We start from the raw sequence: 22,468 nt of genomic DNA on the forward strand, positions 1-22,468 counted from the left end.
GCCGGGACGGTCAAGGAGCTCCGCGAGCCGCCGGGCCGTGTCCTCTCGGAGCTCGGCCTCGGGGTCGCTCACTGGGTCTTGGGGCTGGCTCTCGCTATCGCGAGGTTGCCCTTCAAGACGGTGCGCGAGGTTTCGGAGACCGTACCTCGAGCTCGTCGCTCGGGTACCCGCGGAGGTAGTGGGTAGGTGACTCATCTCTCGAGAGTCGTGAGAACAAAGGGAGAAAACTGGTAGAGGGAATGCGTCGTCAAGGTCGAGAGATCCCCTCCTTCTAGCGCCAAAATGTTATCGCGATTTTTCGGACAACTATTTAGGAGCCAAAGACGGTTAGACCCAAGGCCGGACCAAGTGGTCTCGTCTTGACTCGAGCGTGTCGGACTTGGTATCCCAAGTCGTCCCTTAGCTGTGGGTGTAGCTCACCTCGTCTCGATACCTGAAAAGCAAACAAGAGCTTGTGAACTACAAAGGGGAAACAGGGGGGGTGCCCCTGTTTACCTCTCCGACGCTCAACATTAGTGTGATTGAGGTGGAGTATAGAGGTTTTAGGGGTGTTTAGAGGCCAAAGCTTGAGAGAAACGAGCGAGGTACGAGTTCGGCAGCGTTTCAGTACTCAAGAATGGATTCCCTGGGTCAAGGGAAGGACCCTTGTATTTATAGGCAGCCAAGGGGTGGTTTGAAGACCCCTTGGCCGAGTGAGCAAGGTTGGGCCGGCCTTGGAGGAGGGCCGGCCTTGGAGTGCCGGCCGTGGAGGGCCGGCCATGGAGGGAGGCCGGCCTTGGAGTGCCGGCCTTGGAGTGCCGGCCGGCCATGGAGGAGGGCCGGCCTTGGAGGGCCGGCCATGGAGAGCCGGCCATGGAGGGAGGCCGGCCTTGGAGTGCCGGCCTTGGAGCGCCGGCCGGCCATGGAGGACGGTCGGCCTTGGAGTGCCGGCCATGGAGAGCCGGCCATGGAGAGCCGGCCATGGAGGGAGGCCGGCCTCGGAGTGCCGGCCGGCCATGGAGGAGGGCCGGCCTTGGAGCGCCGGCCATGGAGGAGGGCCGGCCTTGGAGCGCCGGCCATGGAGGAAGGCCGGCCTTGGAGTGCCGGCCGAGGAGGGCCGGCCTTGGAGCGCCGGCCGAGGAGGGCCGGCCTTGGAGCGCCGGCCGAGGAGGGCCGGCCTTGGAGCGCCGGCCGGGGAGGGCCGGCCTTGGAAAGCCGGCCTTGGCCAGCGCCGGCCTTGGGCCGGTCATACGCCGGGCGGCGGCCGGCCGGGAGCTGGCCGGACGGCACTTGGCCGGTCGGGAGCCACTGTGCGGGCCTCGCACCGGTCACGTGGATCTAAGCGATGCCTTAGTTCTCGTCGGTCCGAGACGGACCGACAACATTGTCTTTTGAGACAAAGGATGAAATGAATGTCAATAAATTTTTTGACAAGTTCATTTGATGACTTAATGTCACTCGGCCATGACTTGATCATTGGGCCTTGTGAATTAATTTCATTTCATAAGAATTTTATTGAAAATTCTTAATGGGCCTTTTTCATGTTCTCATGAATAAATGAAGAAGCTTCTAGAAGCTCCTTCTAGAGACATGTTGGGCGCCCAACATACCTAAGGAAAGAGAGTTTATTTTGTGCATAAATGTATTTAGATACTTGCCAAAAGAAAAAGAGGAAACAAATTTGCATATGCATGCATAGGGGAATCGGCCATGTTGAGAGAAAAGGCAAGCCATGAACAAAATTGGAAACAAATCAAGGCTTCTAGAAGCCTTGTGTTGGCCGAGTGTCTCAAAGGGAAAAAGAGGAAATTGGCTCATGAATATGTGATATTCTATAGAAGAGGAAACTACCTTATTGAAGGTGAGACCTCTCCTATAAATAGGAGCCTCATTTCCTCACAATTCATTCATCCAAGTTTAAGAGATTTGAGAGACTCTCTCTCTAGAACTTGTGGCCGAAATTCCTCTCTCTCTCTCTCTCTAGTTTATTTTCGATTATTCTTGTTTTGGCACCTAGGTCCTCACTCGACCTAGTGTTTAGCTCTGTGACTTCAAGACGTGTTCTTAAGTCGTAGTGTTTAAAAGTGCCCATTCACTAATTCCTTTATTTCGAGTGATTTAGTGATAGAAACTTTCGTGGTTGCTCGAGGTGCCGAGGAAAGAAAGAGAAACTTTCGGGGAGACGAGCGTTGCGAACTTTCCAAAAGCTTCTTCAAAGTTCAAGCTTCAAGAAAGGTTAGTAGACTCTTAGCTCATATTGGTTTTTAATTACATGTACTTGCTTCTTTGTCTAGGTTAGTAAAAACTATTTTTACTTGAAAAGAAATTTTTTAAAATTCCGCCGCTTCCCGAAGCGTTTAATTTTTTTCTTAAACCCTAGATCAATTCCAACAAATGGTATCAGAGCTATGGTCAAAGATTAGCATGTACATGTTTTTAAAATTATGAGCTTGAAAATCGTTTTCGAAAGTTTACTAATTTTGTGACAAGTTAGAATTGTAATCTTAGATTTTTTTTAATTTATTGCTCTTGCCTTTAAATTAAAAAGTATGTTGATTTTCTATGAGTTTGGGATGTTTTTAAAACTTAATAGAATCAGTTCTAAAAGGTTTTAATTTTTTATATTGAAAAACGTGTTTTAAAGGTTTGAGAAATTTCGGTAAATTTTGTGACTAGTTACCTTGTCTTTCTAGTTTCTTTTATTTACCGCATTCGTTTTATGCTTGTTGTTATTTCTTTTATGCCTTGTTATTACCCTGCTAATAAAACACAAATAAAAGCTTTAAACAACATCTTAAAACGTTCCGTTACACTTGATTCTTTTTCGCACCTAAATAGGACCAAGCTTTAATTTATTTCTTTTTCTTCGAGCTGGAGTAAACCCGCATTAAAAGTGGAATAACTCTCTGCTCAGAAATCTAAATTTAATGATTCTTGAATCAAATTAAATCTCTGTCTGTCCTCTGTCCAATGCCACCGGTTTCGGCTCAAAAGGACATCGGAGCCGCCAGATATGGAGATTTTACTCCGAGGTGCGCGGCTGTCTGAAACTCCAGCTTTTAGAAATCCGGATTTTCAAACCCCACTACCATGAGTTATAGAACTCTAATGAGAAAACTTTCTTGAGCAAAAAAGTTTTTCATATGATCATAAACATGATGTGTAAGATTAAAATGTTTTGATTTTTGAAAAGTTTAATTGAAATTGAGTTTTTACAAAACTAGTTTGAATTTTGAAAAACCGTTTTCACTTTCAAACTTGAAAATATTTTGTCACCCAATTCCTCTCTCTCTCTCTCTCTCTCTAGTTTATTTTCGATTATTCTTGTTTTGGCACCTAGGTCCTCACTCGACCTAGTGTTTAGCTCTGCGACTTCAAGACTTGTTCTTAAGTCGTAGTGTTTAAAAGTGCCCACTCACTAATTCCTTTATTTCGAGTGATTTAGTGATAGAAACTTTCGTGGTTGCTCGAGGTGCCGAGGAAAGAAAGAGAGACGTGCTGCGAGGGGAGACGAGCGTTGCGAACTTTCCAAAAGCTTCTTCAAAGTTCAAACTTCAAGAAAGGTTAGTAGACTCTTAGCTCATATTGGTTTTTAATTACATGTACTTGCTTCTTTGTCTAGGTTAGTAAAAACTGTTTTTACTTGAAAATAAATTTTTTAAAATTCCGCCGCTTCCCGAAGCGTTTAATTTTTTTCTTAAACCCTAGATCAATTCCAACAGTTTCTTCATAGTCAATTCCTTCTTGTTGGGTATAACCCTTCGCCACAAGTCGTGCTTTGAACGTCTCGACGTTCCCATCAGGACCCCTTTTCTTCTTGTATATCCACTTACACCCTACGGGTTTAATCCCTTCAGGAAGGTCTACAAGTTTCCAGACTTTGTTGATATACATCGAGTGCATTTGAACTTTCATGGCGTCAAGCCAAAGGTTTGATTCAGAACAAGCCATCGCTTGGCTATAGGAAACAGGATCATCCATGTCAGAGACGGCTACAAGAGAGTCTCCATAAGACATGTACCTGTCAGGCTTTTGAGTAGCCCTCCCACTATGTCTAAGTACTACTTGACGAGATTCTGATGAGTTAGGTTGTGTTTCAGTTGGGGTAAGAACAGTTCTTACAGATGAGGTAGAAGCTTCCTCACCCAACTTTTCTTCAAGCACAATTTTGCTTCTAGGTTTTGCATCTTTCATATAGTCCTCCTCAAGGAAACGAGCATTCGTGCTAACGAAAGTCTTATCGTCCTCGGGACTATAGAAAGTAAAACCTTTGGTTTCCTTTGGATATCCCACAAACAGGCACAATTCTGACCTACTAGCCAACTTGCTAGTCTTTTGCCTCAGCACGTGTGCAGGGCAACCCCAAATTCGGATGCGGCCAAGATTCACTTTACGGCCAGTCCATCGTTCATAAGGAGTACCATGAACCGTTTTAGACAGAACTTGGTTCAGAATGTAAGTGGCTGTTTCGAGGGCATATCCCCAAAAGGAAAGAGGGAGTGATGAGTAACTCATCATTGATCTAACCATCTCCATAAGAGTTCGGTTTCTTTTCTCTGACACTCCGTTTTGTTGAGGTGTGCCAGGTGTGTAAGCTGAGAAGCGATACCTTCTTCTTTAAGAAAGTCATCGAACTCTCCAGACATATACTCACCACCTCGATCAGATCGAAGGGTTTTGATCACTTTGCCAGTTTGCTTTTCCACTAAAGCCCTAAAGACCTTAAATACGTTAAAGGTCTCGGATTTGTGTTTGAGCAAATAGACAAACCCATATCGTGAGTAATCATCGGTGAAGGTAACGAAGTATTCGTATCCCCCACGTGCCTGTTGGCTGAGCGGACCACATACATCAGAATGTATTAGTTCCAGCAACTCAGTGGCTCTTCGACCCTTATCGGAGAAAGGTCGCTTAGTCATTTTTCCTTCTATGCAGGATTCACAAGTAGGTAGTGAACCTATTGCAGAGGCTTGGAGTGGACCGTCCCTCACAAGTCTCTTAATCCTATCTAGACTGATATGACCAAGTCTCAAGTGCCAGAGGTATGTTCATTTTGTTAGATCAGAGGATTCAGAAAGTTTGATCCTCTTTGGCTCCCTAATTAGATCATTATCTATTTCGGTGTCTAAAAGAGAAGGTTCAGTGGGATAGATGTAGAAAAGAGCATTCTTCATACATGCATCAGTGACAAAAGAATTATCAGGAAACGAAATACGAATTCCATTCTTAATGAACTTTAAACAATAATCTTGCTCAAGAAGATGAGCAACGGATATTAAGTTCTTCCCAAAGGTAGGAACAAAATAAACATTATTCAAGTTTAAAGTGCGGTCTTCAAAAGACAGCGTCACGGATCCCACAGCCTTCGCAGACACCAGGCTCTCATCACCCCATTTGAAACATAACTCGCCTTCCTCTAAGCTTTTGGTTTTCTTGAAACCATTCGAGGAACAACAAATATGGTTAGTAGCAGCGGAGTCAAGAATCCACGTTGATACATTATCAGCTACTAAGCATGCTTCGGTAACTAGTACAATACTGTGTTCCTTTGCTTTGAGATAGGCGGGACAGTTCTTTTTATCGGCCTTGTAAGGTCCCTTTTCAGTTCTAGAGGCGAAGGCTTTGTGCTGAATAGCATGTGCCTCTCCTTGATTCTTCTTTCTCTTAGGGAGACCTACAGCAGTGTGAAGTTCCTCCATAAGCTTGGTAACAGTGTACTTTAGCTTGTTAATGGAGTAGCTCATCTTGGAGGTATCAAGAGATGCGGGGAGACTTTCTAAGATCATATCTATGACATTCTTCCCATTAATCTCAGATCCTAGGATTTCCATTTTATTCAGATAACTAATGATCAGTATCATAAAGTTTCCAATAGGAGTCCTAGCCTTCATGTGACAGTTCATAAACCGTCGGACTGCTTGTTGCCTTGTTTGATGCCTTTGCCCTCCAAACATCTCAAGGAGATTGTAGAGCATGTCAGCGGCAGTCTCAATATCACGATGTTGTTTTGCAACACATTGTTCATTGATGCTAAGATATAGCACCTCACAATCTCATCGGAGCAGAGCCAGGCCGCCAAGGCATCTCTGTCCTCTTGAGTTGAATCATTATTCGTCAGAGGAGGACGCGGGGTGGTGAGTACCCATTTGTGCTTGGTAAGGATTATGTCGAGGTTATGTTTCGAATCTAACGTAGTTCATGGTTTCGAGTTTGATCGAGGAAAGGATGATCGAGGAATGTTTGCGAGACATGTTGCGTGTTTAAGTTGAAACAAGTTTATGATTAGTCTTTGGTTTAGGATTTAAGTTTTATTAAGACTTTTATAAAATCCAAAGGTGTTATAAACCAAACGATAATTTACTCCCTCAAGAGAAGGCCGCAAAAAATCTCCTTTTATAAGTAAATGACACATCATTAATGCTAAGCCAAGATGTCAATACATCTATTTTGACTAGCCACCTTGTAAATTGGTTTGATCACTCACATCCATTCCCAGGGCCTCGAGGGAGGATTACTAGGGATTGAGCCTAAGTGTGCAACCAACCACTTAGTCCAAAAGATCAACTTTGAAAAACAATCCCCCAAGGGGAGGCCTTGCCATCATCGTCTCACTCTCGGACGTAGCTCATTGAGCAATGATCAGAGCAAAGCGCCCTTGAGTACTCTCATTTAAGAGAGGGCCACGAGGGTGACTCTTAGTCCGGCGACACTTGCACTTTTCATTAGTGTTGGGGATCGTGGGTTACAAACAACAAGTATAACCCTCCCACTTAGTTTTTGGAGTAAGTTCATCGACTCTTATAAGTTCGGAAACAGATTTCCTAGTTAGAGAGCGACAGAGCGGACAACTAGAAGAGAATCCTAGATCGACATGTTCATAGTAGTATTAGTGCATAAAGGCACAAGGTACATACTCGATCTTTTCCTATTTTCTATTTCGGGAAAGTGCGTGAGGGAAGTGTGAACTTCAACTCACTCGAACACTTGAAAGTTTGAGATTACACATCTTTTTATTTTTCGGCTTGTCTACAAAGAGACCTCCCACTCAAATTTTCAAGAGCATATAGATTTTGAACATATGTGATATAGATATAGTTTTGAAAACATTTTGAAAACTTATTTGATTTGGATGACAAAATATTTTCAAGTTTGAAAGTGAAAACGGTTTTTCAAAATTCAAACTAGTTTTGTAAAAACTCAATTTCAATTAAACTTTTCAAAAATCAAAACATTTTAATCTTACACATCATGTTTATAATCATATGAAAAACATTTTTTCTCAAGAAAATTTTCTCATTAGAGTTCTATAACTCATGGTAGTAGTGGGGTTTGAAAATCCGGATTTCTAAAAAACTGGAGTTTCGGAACAGCCGCGCACCTCGGAGTAAAATCGCCATATCTGGCGGCTCCGATGTTTTTTTGAGCCGAAACCGGTGCCATTGGACAGAGGATAGACAGAGCTTTAATTTGATTTAAGAATCATTAAATTTTGATTTCTGAGCAGAGAGTTATGCCACTTTTAATTCGGGTTTACTCCAGCTCGAAGAAAAAGAAATAATTAAAGCTTGGTCCTTTTTAGGTGCGAAAAAGAATCGAGTGTAACAGAACGTTTTATGAAGGTTGCTAAAGCTTTTATTTGTGTTTTATTAGCAAGGTAATAACAAGGCATAAAAGAAATAACAACAAGCATAAAACGATTCAAGTAAAAATAAGAAACTAGTAAAATAACAAAACTAGTCACAAAATTTTACTCGAAATTTCTCAAACCTTTAAAACACGTTTTTCAATATAAAAAATTAAAAAAATTTAGAACTGATTCTAATGTGTTTTTAAAACATCCCAAACTCATAGAAAATCAACATGAAAACATGTACATGCATATGTTTGACCATAGCTCTGATACCATTTGTTGGAATCGATCTAGGGTTTAAGAAAATAATTAATGCTTCGGGAAGCGGCGGAATTTTAAAAAAAAAATTTTACTAGCCTAGACAAGTGCAAGTACATGTAATTAAAAAACTAATATGAGCTAAGAAGTTTACTAACCTTTCTTGAAGCTTGATCTTTGAGAAGCTCTTAGAAAGTTGCAACGCTCGTCTCCCCTCGCAGCACGTCTCTCTTCCTTTCCTCGGCACCTCGAGCAACCACGAAACTTTCTATCACTAAATCACTCGAAATAAAGGAATTAGTGAGTGGGCACTTTTAAACACTACGACTTAAGAACGAGTCTTGAAGTCGCAGAGCTAAACACTAGGTCGAGTGAGGACCTAGGTGCCAAAACAAGAAAAATCGAAAATAAACTAGAAAGAGAGAGAGAGAGAGGAGTTCGGCCAAGTTCTAGAGAGAGAGTCTCTCAAATCTCTTAAACTTGGATGAATTGAAATGCGAGGAAATGAGGCTCTTATTTATAGGAGAGGTCTCACCTTCTATAAGGTAGTTTCCCCTTCTATAGAATATCACATATTTATGAGCTAATTTCCCTATTTCCTTTATTGAGTCACACGGCCAAACTAGCCTTCAATAAGCCTTGGATTTGTTTCCTATTTTGTTCCATGCCTTCGACTCTCTCTTGGCCGAAATTCCTAATGCATGCATATGCAAATTTGTTTCCTCTTTTTCTTTTGGCAAGTATCTTGATACATTTATGCACAAAATAATCTCTCCTATTTCTCTATAGGGTAGGCGCCCAAGTCTCTCTAGAAGGAGCTTCTAGAAGCTTCTTCATTTGTTCATGACAAAATGAGAAAGGCCCATTAAGAATTTTCAATAAAACTCTTATGAAATGAAATTAACTCACAAGGCCCAATGATCAAGTCATGGCCGAGTGACATTAAGTCATCAAATGAACTTGTCAAAAAATTTATTGACATTCATTTCACCCTTTGTCTCAAAAGACAAAAATACCCTTTTGACTATTTTCGTTATTGTTTTGACTTAGCTTCCAGTTTAACTATTCCTATCGATGTGATTCGTGACAGTGACCTCAGGGACCCAAATGAACAAAGCTTGAGCTAAACACTTGGAGTTAAAAGTTCACAAACCTTTTCCAAGTTTAGCTTAATGCCAACTGACTCCACTAAAGAGTTGACACTCAAAATCTCTCGGTTCAAATGAATTTATTTTCTACTCAAGAATTCATCTAATTATAATGAGCGGATCCACTGAATACTATCTATGCTACCCTTCATGAATGTCATCAGCTAGTCGGGATTTACTAAATTACCATTTTACCCTTCTAGCTGTTATTTCCTCAACTCCTTTGTCGCTTGTGAATAAGTTAGAAACAATGTATTGACGAGGAGCTAACAAGTCACATTGTTTCATCCAAAAGAGTCAGGACTCAATTTGGACACTGGCCAGTTCATTTATTCACACTCCAAGGAACAAAGCATGAGGTGACATACATTGCATTTCAGCAATCTTGTACATGAATTCCATATCTATGAGAACTTCATAAAGTTACTCATGACATTCTCACAACTTAGTATTTCGCCAATAGGCCCTGTTCGGAATCACATAGTGAGTCCGAACTCTGACTTTCTCAAATGAGAATACTAAGCTGTGAAATGGCATGTCTCATTTCAGGATTAAGGTAAGCATGATGCAATTCATACATAGTGACTTCGAGACATAAGAGGTTAAATGGTTTGTTCTTATCTTGTCTCTAGAAGTGCACTGGTCAATTCAGTACCTTCGGAAGATACCTAGAAGAACTATAGAGTCTCCAACTCTCAATGCCTCATAACCAGACATCATAGATTCTTCTAACAATCGTACTGAGGTCAATAGTCCTTTGACCCTAAGATTGCGAATATATCGTTTTAAGCAAACTACGAAGAGTCTGTTCATGCAAATCTACATTTGTCTCTTCGTAAGTTGTTAGGTTTGTTTATGGACTAAAAGACAAGGGTTTTATCATAAAGCTTCAGACAAGGAAGATTGAATGAACGTTTCAACTTTTTATGAATAAATGAGCAATTATAAGCAAGAGTCTTCGTAAGACTATATTACATCAAATGTACACAAATAGACACTACTACTCTTCTTGTGGACACCATTGACAACAAGGAGTAGTTAGTCGACTCGTGGACTCGGAGCTCGACTTGACGAATGAACTCAACTCGGTGAGTGAACTCAACTCGAGGAGTGAACTCAACTCGAGAAGTCACATAAAGTCGGCACGAGGAGTAGTTAGTCGACTCGTGAAATCAGGACTGAAGTCGAGGAGTGAACTCAACCCGAGGAGTCATTAGAAGAGTCAGCACGAGGGCTTAGCAGTCGACTCGTGGACTCGAAGATTAGCTCGAGGTGTGAACTCAATTCGAGGAGTCATGTGAAGAGTCAACACGAGGACTTCGCAGTCGACTCGTGGACTTGGAGCTCAACTCGAGGAGTGAACTCAACTCGACGAGTCATGTGAAGAGTCAGACGAGGGCTTAGCAGTCGATTCATGGACTCATAGCTCAACTCGAGGAGTGAACTCAACTCGAGGAGTTATGTGAAGAACCACCACAAGGGCTTTGCAGTCGACTCGTGGACTCGAAGCTCAACTCGAGGAGTGAACTCAACTCGAGCAGTCATGTGAAGACTCAACACGAGGACTTAGTAGTCTACTCGTGGACTTGGAGCTCAACTCGAGGAGTCATGTGAAGAGTCAGCACGAGGGCTTAGCAGTCGACTCGTGGACTCGAAGCTCAGCCCGAGGAGTGAACACAATTTGAGGAGTCATGTGAAGAGTCAACACGAGGACTTCGCAGTCGACTCGTGGACTTGAAGCTCAACTCGAGGACTCAGGTGAAGAGTCAGCACGAGGGCTTAGCAGTCTATTCATGGACTCAAAGCTCAACTCGAGGAGTTATGTGAAGAGTCAGCACGAGGGCTTTGCAGTCGACTCGTAGAATTGAAGCTCAACTCGAGGAGTGAACTCAACTCGAGCTGTCATTTGAAGAGTCAACACGAGGACTTGGTAGTCTACTGGTGGGCTTGGAGCTCAACTCGAGGAATGAACTCAACTCGAGGAGTCATGTGAAGAGCCATCACGAGGGCTTAGCAGTCGACTCGTGGACTCGAAGGTCATTTCAAGGAGTCATGTAGAGTCGGCACGAGGAGTAGTTAGTCGACTCATGGACTCGGAGCTCGACTTGACGAGTTAACTTAACTCGAGGAGTCACGTAGAATATGCACGAGGAGTAGTTAGTCGACTCGTGGACTCAGGACTCAAGTCGAGGAGTGAACTCAACTCGAGGAGTCATGTGAAGAGTCAGCACGAGGGTTTAGCAGTCGACTCGTGGACTCGAAGATCTGCTCGAGGAGTGAACTCAACTCGAGGAGTTATGTGAAGAGTCAACACGAGGACTTAGCAGTCGACTCGTGGACTTGGAGCTCAACTCGAGGAGTGAACACAACTCGAGGACTCATGTGAAGAGTCAGCACGAGGGATTAGCAGTCGACTCATGGACTCGAAGCTCAACTCGAGGAGTGAACTCAACTCGAGGAGTTTTGTGAAGAGTCAGCACGAGGACTTAGCAATCGACTCGTGGACTAGAAGCTCAGCTCGAGGAGTGAACTCAACTCGAGGAGTGAACTCAACTCGAGGAGTGAATTCAACTTGAGGAGTCATGTAAAGTTGGCACGAGGAGTAGTTAGTCGACTCGTAGACTCTTAGCTCGACTCGCGGAGTGAACTCAACTCGAGGAGACATGTGAAGAGTCAGCACGAGGACTTACCAGTCGACTCGTGGACTCGAAGCTCAACTCGAGGAATGAACTCATCTCGAGGAGTCACGTGAAGAGTCAACACAAGGACTTAGCAGTCGACTCGTGGACTCGAATCTCAACTCGAGGAGTGAACAGGAGTCTTGTGAAGAGTCAACACGAGGATTTAGCAGTCGACTCGTGGAATTGGAGCTCAACTCGAGGAGTGAACTCAACTCGAGGAGTCATGTGAAGACCCAGAACGAGGGCTTAGCAGTCGACTCGTGGACTTGAAGCTCAACTCGAGAAGTGAACTCAACTCGAGAAGTCACGTAGTGTCGGCACGAGGAGTAGTTAGTCAACTCGTGGAATCAGGACTCAAGTCGAGGAGTGAACTCAACTCGAGGAGTCTTGTGAAGAGTCAGCATGAGGGCTTAGCAGTCTAGTCGTGGAGTCGAAGCTCAGCTCGACGAGTGAACTCAACTGGAGGAGTTATCTGAAGAGTCAGCACGAGGGCTTAGCAGTTGACTCTTGGACTAGAAGCTCAACTCGAGGAGTGAACTCAACTCGAGGAGTCATGTGAAGAGTCAAGACGAGGACTTAGTAGTCTACTCGTGGACTCGAAGCTCCACTCTAGGAGTGAACTCAACTCGAGGAGTTATGTGAAGACTCAGCACTAGGGCTTAGGAGTCGACTCGTGGACTCGAAGCTCAACTCGACGAGTGAACTCAACTCAAGGAGTTATGTCAAGAGTCAACACAAGGACTTAGCAGTCTACTCGTGGACTCGAATCTCAACTCGAGGAGTGAACAGGAGTCTTGTGAAGAGTCAACACGAGGATTTAGCAGTCGACTCGTGGAATTGGAGCTCAACTCGAGGAGTGAACTCAACTCGAGGAGTCATGTGAAGACCCAGAACGAGGGCTTAGCAGTCGACTTGTGGACTTGAAGCTCAACTCGAGAAGTGAACTCAACTCGAGAAGTCACGTAGTGTCGGCACGAGGAGTAGTTAGTCAACTCGTGGAATCAGGACTCAAGTCGAGGAGTAAACTCAACTCGAGGAGTCTTGTGAAGAGTCAGCATGAGGGCTTAGCAGTCTAGTCGTGGAGTCGAAGCTCAGCTCGACGAGTGAACTCAACTGGAGGAGTTATCTGAAGAGTCAGCACGAGGGCTTAGCAGTTGACTCTTGGACTAGAAGCTCAACTCGAGGAGTGAACTCAACTCGAGGAGTCATGTGAAGAGTCAAGACGAGGACTTAGTAGTCTACTCGTGGACTCGAAGCTCCACTCTAGGAGTGAACTCAACTCGAGGAGTTATGTGAAGACTCAACACTAGGGCTTAGGAGTCGACTCGTGGACTCGAAGCTCAACTCGACGAGTGAACTCAACTCAAGGAGTTATGTCAAGAGTCAACACAAGGACTTAGCAGTCTACTCGTGGACTCGAATCTCAACTCGAGGAGTGAACAGGAGTCTTGTGAAGAGTCAACACGAGGATTTAGCAATCGACTCGTGGAATTGGAGCTCAACTCGAGGAGTGAACTCAACTCGAGGAGTCATGTGAAGACCCAGAACGAGGGCTTAGCAGTCGACTCGTGGACTTGAAGCTCAACTCGAGGAATGAACTCAACTCGAGAAGTCACGTAGTGTCGGCATGAGGAGTAGTTAGTCAACTCGTGGAATCAGGACTCAAGTCGAGGAGTGAACTCAACTCGAGGAGTCTTGTGAAGAGTGAGCATGAGGGCTTAGTAGTCTAGTCGTGGAGTCGAAGCTCAGCTCGACGAGTGAACTCAACTGGAGGAGTTATGTGAAGAATCAGCACGAGGGTTTAGCAGTTGACTCTTGGACTCGAAGCTCAACTCGAGGAGTGAACTCAACTCGAGGAGTCATGTGAAGAGTCAAGACGAGGACTTAGTAGTCTACTCGTGGACTCGAAGCTCCACTCTAGGAGTGAACTCAACTCGAGGAGTTATGTGAAGACTCAGCACTAGGGCTTAGGAGTCGACTCGTGGACTCGAAGCTCAACTCGACGAGTGAACTCAACTCAAGGACTTATGTCAAGAGTCAACACGAGGGCTTAGCAGTCGACTCGTGGACTCGAAGCTCAACTCGAGGAGTGAACTCAACTCGAGGAGTTATGTGAAGAGTCAACGCGAGGGCTTAGCAATCGACTCGTGGACACGAAGCTCAGCTCGAGGAGTGAACTCAACTCGAGGAGTCATGTGAAGAGTTAACACGAGGACTTAGCAGTCGACTCGTGGACTTGGAGCTCAACTCAAGGAGTGAACTCAACTCGAGGAGTCATGTGAAGTGTCAACACGAGGAATTAGCAGTCGACTCGTGGACTCGAATCTCAACTCGAGAAGTGAACGCAACTCGAGGAGTCATGTGAAGAGACAACACGAGGAACCACATGTGCAGAGTCAGCACGAGGACTTATGAGCTAACTCGTGGACTCAGTACTCGACTCGAGGAGTGAACTCAACTCGATGAGTGAACTCAACTCGAGGGGTGAATTCAACTTGAGGAGTCATGTAAAGTCGGCACGAGGAGTAGTTAGTCGACTCGTAGACTCGGAGCTCGACTCGGGGAGTGAACTCAACTCGAGGAGACATGTGAAGAGTCAGCACGAGGACTTAGCAGTCGACTCATGGACTCGAATCTCAACTCAAGGAGTGAACAGGAGTCTTGTGAAGAGTCAACATGAGGATTTAGAAGTCGACTCGTGGACTTGGAGCTCAATTCGAGGAGTGAACTCAATTCGAAGAGTCATGTGAAGAGCCAGAACGAGGGCTTAGCAGTCGACTCGTGGACACGAAGCTCAATTCGAGGAGTGAACTCAATTCCAAGAGTTGTAGTCTTTATTTTGTACATTTGATGTAATAAAGTCTCATGAAGACTCTTGCTTGTAATTGCCTATCTATTCATTAATAAAGTTGAAACGTTCATTCATTCTTTCTTTGTTTGAAACTTTATGATAAAACCTTAGTCTTTTAGTCCATAAACAAACTTAACAACTTACGAAGAGACAAATGTAGATTTGCATGAACAAACTCTTCGTAGTTTGCTTAAAACGATATATTCGCAATCTTAGGGTCAAAGGACTATTGACCTCAGTATGATTGTTAGAAGAATCTATGATGTCTGGTTATGAGGCATTGAGAGTTGGAGACTCTATAGTTCTTCTAGGTATCTTCCGAAGGTACTGAATTGACCAGTGCACTTCTAGAGACAATATAAGAACAAACCATTTAACCTCTTATGTCTCGAAGTCACTATGTATGAATTGCATCATGCTTACCTTAATCCTGAAATGAGACATGCCATTTCACACCTTAGTATTCTCATTTGAGAAAGTCAAAGTTCGGACTCACTATGTGATTCCGAACAAGGCCTATTGGTGAAGTACTAAGTTGTGAGTCTGTCATGAGTAACTTTGTGAAGTTCTCATAGATATGGAATTCATGTACAAGATTGCTGAAATGCAATGTATGTCACCTCATGCTTTGTTCCTTGGAGTGTGAATAAATGAACTGGCCAGTGTCCAAATTGAGTCCTGACTCTTTTGGATGAAACAATGTGAGTTGTTAGCTCCTCGTCAATACATTGTTTCTAACTTATTCACAAGCGACAAAGGAGTTGAGGAAATAACAGCTAGAAGGGTAAAATGGTAATTTAGTAAATCCCGACTAGCTGATGACATTCATGAAGGGTAAACATAGATAATATTCAGTGGATCCGCTCATCATAATTAGGTCGAATTCTTGAGTAGAAAATAAATTCATTTGAACCGAGAGATTTCAGTGTCAGCTCTTTAGTGGAGTCAGTTGGCATTAAGCTAAACTTGGAAAAGGTTTGTGAACTTTTGAGTCAAAGTTTTTAGCTCAAGCTTTGTTCATTTGGGTCCATGAGGTCACTGTCACGAATCACATCGATAGGAATAGTTAAACTGGAAGCTAAGTCAAAACAAGAACGAAAATAGTCAAAAGGGTATTTTTGTCTTTTGAGACAAAGGATGAAATGAATGTCAATAAATTTTTTGACAAGTTCATTTGATGACTTAATTTCACTCGGCCATGACTTGATCATTGGGCCTTGTGAATTAATTTCATTTCATAAGAATTTTATTGAAAATTCTTATTGGGCCTTTTTCATGTTGTCATGAACAAATGAAAAAGCTTCTAGAAGCCCATTCTAGAAGGATATAGGCGCCCAACATACCCAACCAAGAGAAAGAGTTTATTTTGTGCATAAATGTATTTAGATACTTGCCAAAAGAAAAAGAGGAAACAAATTTGCTTGTAGATGCACTAGGGTAATCGGCCAAGCAAGGAATGGAACAAAAAAGGAAACAAATCCAAGGGCTTCTAGAAGCCTATTTGGCCGAGTGACTCTAAGGGAAGGAGAGCAATATTTGCTCATGAATATGTGATATTCAATGAAAGAGGAAACTACCTTATTGAAGGTAAAACCTCCCCTATAAATAGAGGCCTCATTCCCTTCATTCCATTCATTCAACATAAGTTAGAGATTGAGACACTCTCTCTCTAGACATTGTTCGCCGAACTCCTCTCTCTCTCTCTCTAGTTTATTTTCGTTTTTTTCTTGTCTTGGCACCTAGGTCCTCACTCAACCTAGTGTTTAGCTCTGCGACTTCGAGACTCGTTCTTAAGTCGTAGCGTTTAAAAGTGGCCACTCACTGATTCCTTCTTTTCGAGTGATTTAGTGATAGAAACTTTCGTGGTTGCTCGAGGTGCCGAGGAAAGAAAGAGAGACGTGCTGCGAGGGGAGACGAGCGTTGCAAACTTTCCAAAAGCTTCTTCAAAGTTCAAGCTTCAAGAAAGGTTAGTAAACTTCTAGCTCATATTGGTTTTTAATTACATGTACTTGCACTTGTCTAGGTTAGTAAAAACTGTTTTACTTGTAAAAGAAAATTTTTAAAATTCCGCCGCTTACCGAAGCGTTAATTATTTTATCAAATCCTAGATCGATTCCAACAAATGGTATCAGAGCTATGGTCAAAGATTAGCATGTACATGTTTTTAAAATTATGAGCTTGAAAATCGTTTTCGAAAGTTTACTAATTTTGTGACAAGTTAGAATTGTAATCTTAGATTTTTTTTAATTTAATGCTCTTGTCTTTAAATTAAAAAGCATGTTAATTTTCTATGAGTTTGGGATGTTTTTAAAACACATTAGAATCAGTTCTAAAAGTTTTTAATTTTTTATATTGAAAAACGTGTTTTAAAGGTTTGAGAAATTTCGAGTAAAATTTTGTGACTAGTTTCTTATTTTTAGTTGAATCGTTTTATGCATGTTGTTATTTCTTTTATTCTATGTTATTACCCTGCTAATAAAACACAAATAAAAGCTTTAAACAACATCTTAAAACGTTCCGTTACACTTGATTCTTTTTCGCACCTAAAAAGGACCAAGCTTTAATTTATTTCTTTTTCTTCGAGCTGGAGTAAACCCGCATTAAAAGTGACATAACTCTCTGCTCAGAAATCGAAATTTAATGATTCTTGAATCAAATTAAATCTCTGTCTGTCCTCTATCCAATGCCACCAGTTTCGGCTCAAAAGGACATCGGAGCCGCCAGATATGGCGATTTTACTCCGAGGTGCACGGCTGTCTGAAACTCCAGTTTTTTTAGAAATCCGGATTTTCAAACCCCACTACCATGAGTTATAGAACTCTAATGAGAAAATTTTCTTGAGCAAAAATGTTTTTCATATGATTATAAACATGATGTGTAAGATTAAAATGTTTTGATTTTTGAAAGTTTAATTGAAATTGAGTTTTTACAAAACTAGTTTGAATTTTGAAAAATCGTTTTCACTTTCAAACTTGAAAATATTTTGTCATCCAAATCAAATAAATTTTCAAAATGTTTTCAAAACTATATCTATATCACATATGTTCAAAATCTATATGCTCTTGAAAATTTGAGTGGGAGGTCTCTTTGTAGACAAGCCGAAAAATAAAAAGATGTGTAATCTCAAACTTTCAAGTGTTCGAGTGAGTTGAAGTTCACACTTCCCTCATGCACTTTCCCGAAATAGAAAATAGGAAAAGATCGAGTATGTACCTTGTGCCTTTATGCACTAATACTGCTCTGAACATGTCGATCTAGGATTCTCTTCTAGTTGTCCGCTCTGTCGCTCTTTAACTAGGAAATCTGTTTCCGAACTTATAAGAGTCGATGAACCAACACCAAAAACTAAGTGGGAGGGTTATACTTGTTGTTTGTAACCCACGATCTCCAACACTAATGAAAAGTGCAAGTGTCGCCAGACTAAGAGTCACCCTCGTGGCCCTCTCTTAAATGAGAGTACTCAAGGGCGCTTTGCACTAATCATTGCTCAATGAGCTAAATCCGAAATAGAGACAATGAGACAAGACCTCCCCTCGGCGGATTGTTTTTCAAAGTCAATCTCTTGGACTAAGTGGTTGGTTACACACTTAGACTCAATCCCTAGTAATCCTCCCTCGAGGCCCTGCGAAGGGATGTGAGTGATCAAACCAATTTACAAGGTGGCTAGTCAAAATTGATGTATTGACATCTTGGCTATGCATTAATGATGAGTCATTTACTTATGAAAGGAGACTCGTTGTGGCCTTCCCTCGAAGGAGTAAAGTGTCATTTCGTTCATAACACCTGTGGATTTTTAAAAGGTCTTAAACAAACTTAAATCCTAAACCAAAGACTAATCATAAACTTGTTTCAACTTTTATAGGCAAAATGTCTCCCAATTCTCTCTCTTTCATCCTTTCCTCGAACAAACTCGAAAACGAAAACTATGTAGATTCGAAACGTAACCTCGACATAATACCTACCGTTAACAAGCACAAATGGGTACTCACCACCCCGTGTCCTCCTCTGATGAATGATGATTCAAATCAAGAGGACAATGACGCCTTAGCGGCCTGGCTTCGCTCCGATGAGATTGTGAGGTGCTATATCTTAGCATCAATGAACAATGTGTTGCAACAACAACATCGTGACCTCGAGACTGCCGCCGACATGCTCACCAATCTCCATGAGATGTTTGGAGGGCAAAGGCGTCAAGCAAGGCACAAAGCAGTTCGACAATTTATGAACTGTCGCATGAAGGCTAGGACTCCTGTTGGAGACTTTATGATATTGATCATTAGTCATCTGAGTAAAATGGAAATCCTAGGATCTGAGATTGATGGGAAGAATGTCATAGATGTGATCTTAGAAACTCTCCCCGCATCTCTTGATACCTTCAAGATGAACTACTCCATTAACAAGCTAGAGTACACTGTTACCAAGCTTATGGAGGAACTTCACACTGCTATAGGTCTCACTAAGAGAAAGAGGAATCAAGGAGAGGCACATGCTACTGAGCAAAATGCCTCCGCCTCTGGAACTAAGAAGAGACCTCACAAGGCCGATAAAAAGAACTGTCCTGCCAATCTCAAAGCAAAGGAACATATTGTACTAGTTACCGAAGCATGCTTAGTAGCTGATAATGTATCAACGTGGATTCTTGACTCCGCTGCTACTAACCATATTTGTTGTTCCTTGAATGGTTTCAAGAAGACCAAAAGCTTAGAGGAAGGCGAGTTCTGTTTCAAATGGGGTGATGGGAGCCTGGTGTCTGCAAAGGCTGTGGGATCCGTGACGCTGTCTTTTGAAGACCGCACTGTAAACTTGAATGATGTTTATTTTGTTCCTACCTTTGGGAAGAACTTAATATCCGTTGCTCGTCTTCGTGAGCAAGATTATTGTTTAAAGTTCATTAAGAATGGAATTCGTATTTCGTTTCCTGATAATTCTTTTGTCACTGATGCATGTATGAAGAATGCTCTTTTCTACATCTATCCCACTCAACCTTCTCTTTTAGACACCGAAACAGATAATGATCTAATTAGGGAGCCAAAGAGGATCAAACTTTCTGAATCCTCCGATCTAACAAAATCAACACACCTATGGCACTTAAGACTTGGTCATATCAGTCTAGAAAGGATTAAGAGACTTGTGAGGGATGGTCCACTCCAAGCCTCTGCAATAGGTTCACTACCTACTTGTGAATCCTGCATAGAAGGAAAAATGACTAAGCGACCTTTCTCTGATAAAGGTCGAAGAGCCACTGAGTTGCTGGAACTAATACATTCTGATGTATGTGGTCCGCTCAGCCAACAGGCACGTGGAGGATACGAATACTTCGTTACCTTCACTGATGATTACTCACGATATGGGTTTGTCTATTTGCTCAAACACAAATCCGAGACCTTTAACGTATTTAAGGTCTTTAGGGCTTTAGTGGAAAAGCAAACTGGCAAAGTGATCAAAACCCTTCGATCTGATCGAGGTGGTGAGTATATGTCTGGAGAGTTCGATGACTTTCTTAAAGAAGAAGGTATCGCTTCTCAGCTTACCGCACCTGGCACACCTCAACAAAACGGAGTGTCAGAGAGAAGAAACCGAACTCTTATGGAGATGGTTAGATCGATGATGAGTTACTCATCACTCCCGCTTTCCTTTTGGGGATATGCCCTCGAAACAGCCGCTTACATTCTGAACCAAGTTCCGTCTAAAACGGTTCCTGGTACTCCTTATGAAAGATGGACTGGCCGTAAGGTAAGTTTGGGCCACATCCGAATTTGGGGTTGCCCTGCACATGTGCTAAGGCAAAAGACTAGCAAGTTGGCTAGTAGGTCAGAATTGTGCCTGTTTGTGGGATATCCAAAGGAAACCAAAGGTTTCATTTTCTATAGTCCCGAGGACGATAAGACTTTCGTTAGCACGAATGCTCGTTTCCTTGAGGAGGACTTCATGAAGGATGCGAAACCTAGAAGCAAAATTGTGCTTGAAGAAAAGTTGGGTGAGGAAGCTTCTACCTCATCTGTAAGAACTGTTCTTACCCCAACTGAGACACAACCTAACTCATCAGAATCTCGTCAAGTAGTACTTCGACATAGTGGGAGGGCTGTTCAACAGCCTGACAGGTACATGTCTTATGAAGACTCTCTTGTAGCCGTCTCCGACATGGATGACCCTGTTTCCTATAGCCAAGCGATGGCTTATTCTGAATCAAACCTTTGGCTTGACGCCATGAAAGTTGAAATGCACTCGATGTATGTCAACAAAGTCTGGAAACTTGTAGACCTTCCTGAAGGGATTAAACCCGTAGGGTGTAAGTGGATATACAAGAAGAAAAGGGGTCCTGATGGGAACGTCGAGACGTTCAAAGCACGACTTGTGGCGAAGGGTTATACCCAACAAGAAGGGATTGACTATGAAGAAACCTTCTCGCCAGTCGCGATGCTTAAATCCATCCGCATACTCCTATCCATAGCTGCAGCTCTCGACTATGAGATCTGGCAAATGGATGTCAAGACAGCCTTTCTGAATGGCAATCTTGACGAGCGCATTTACATGGCTCAACCAGACGGTTTCGTGGATAAAGGTCAAGAGACCAAGGTTTGTGAGTTGCTTAAATCCATTTATGGACTAAAGCAAGCATCTAGGTCATGGAATATTAGATTCGATGAAACTGTAAAGAGCTTTGGCTTTGAACAGTCAATAGATGAGCCTTATGTTTACAAGTTAATACACGAAGGTAAAGTTGTGTTTCTGGTACTATATGTCGATGATATACTTCTCATTGGTAATGACGTAGGTAAGTTATCTGAGGTTATGGTCTGGCTAGCAAAGCAATTCGATATGAAGGATCTAGGAGAGGCCGCGTACATTCTGGGAATCCAAATCTTTCGAGATAGGAAAAACCGGACCTTGTCGCTCTCTCAAGCATCTTATAATGATAAGGTGATGGATCACAAGTGGGAGTTTTTTGTCAATGGTGCCCACAAGAAGAGTTGTAGTCTTTATTTTGTACATTTGATGTAATAAAGTCTCATGAAGACTCTTGCTTGTAATTGCCTATCTATTCATTAATAAAGTTGAAACGTTCATTCATTCTTTCTTTGTTTGAAGCTTTATGATAAAACCTTAGTCTTTTAGTCCATAAACAAACTTAACAACTTACGAAGAGACAAATGTAGATTTGCATGAACAAACTCTTCGTAGTTTGCATTAAACGATATATTCGCAATCTTAGGGTCAAAGGACTATTGACCTCAGTATGATTGTTAGAAGAATCTATGATGTCTGGTTATGAGGCATTGAGAGTTGGGGACTCTATAGTTCTTCTAGGTATCTTCCGAAGGTACTGAATTGACCAGTGCACTTCTAGAGACAATATAAGAACAAACCATTTAACCTCTTATGTCTCGAAGTCACTATGTATGAATTGCATCATGCTTACCTTAATCCTGAAATGAGACATGCCATTTCACACCTTAGTATTCTCATTTGAGAAAGTCAAAGTTCGGACTCACTATGTGATTCCGAACAAGGCCTATTGGTGAAGTACTAAGTTGTGAGTCTGTCATGAGTAACTTTGTGAAGTTCTCATAGATATGGAATTCATGTACAAGATTGCTGAAATGCAATGTATGTCACCTCATGCTTTGTTCCTTGGAGTGTGAATAAATGAACTGGCCAGTGTCCAAATTGAGTCCTGACTCTTTTGGCTGAAACAATGTGACTTGTTAGCTCCTCGTCAATACATTGTTTCTAACTTATTCACAAGCGATAAAGGAGTTGAGGAAATAACAGCTAGAAGGGTAAAATGGTAATTTAGTAAATCCCGACTAGGTGATGACATTCATGAAGGGTAAACATAGATAATATTCAGTGGATCCGCTCATCATAATTAGGTCGAATTCTTGAGTAGAAAATAAATTCATTTGAACCGAGAGATTTC

Source organism: Urtica dioica, chromosome 1, assembly GCF_054948205.1.
Source record: "Urtica dioica subsp. dioica isolate 48M chromosome 1, U.dioica_male_clone48M_v1_H2, whole genome shotgun sequence".
Classification (NCBI taxonomy): domain Eukaryota; kingdom Viridiplantae; phylum Streptophyta; class Magnoliopsida; order Rosales; family Urticaceae; genus Urtica; species Urtica dioica.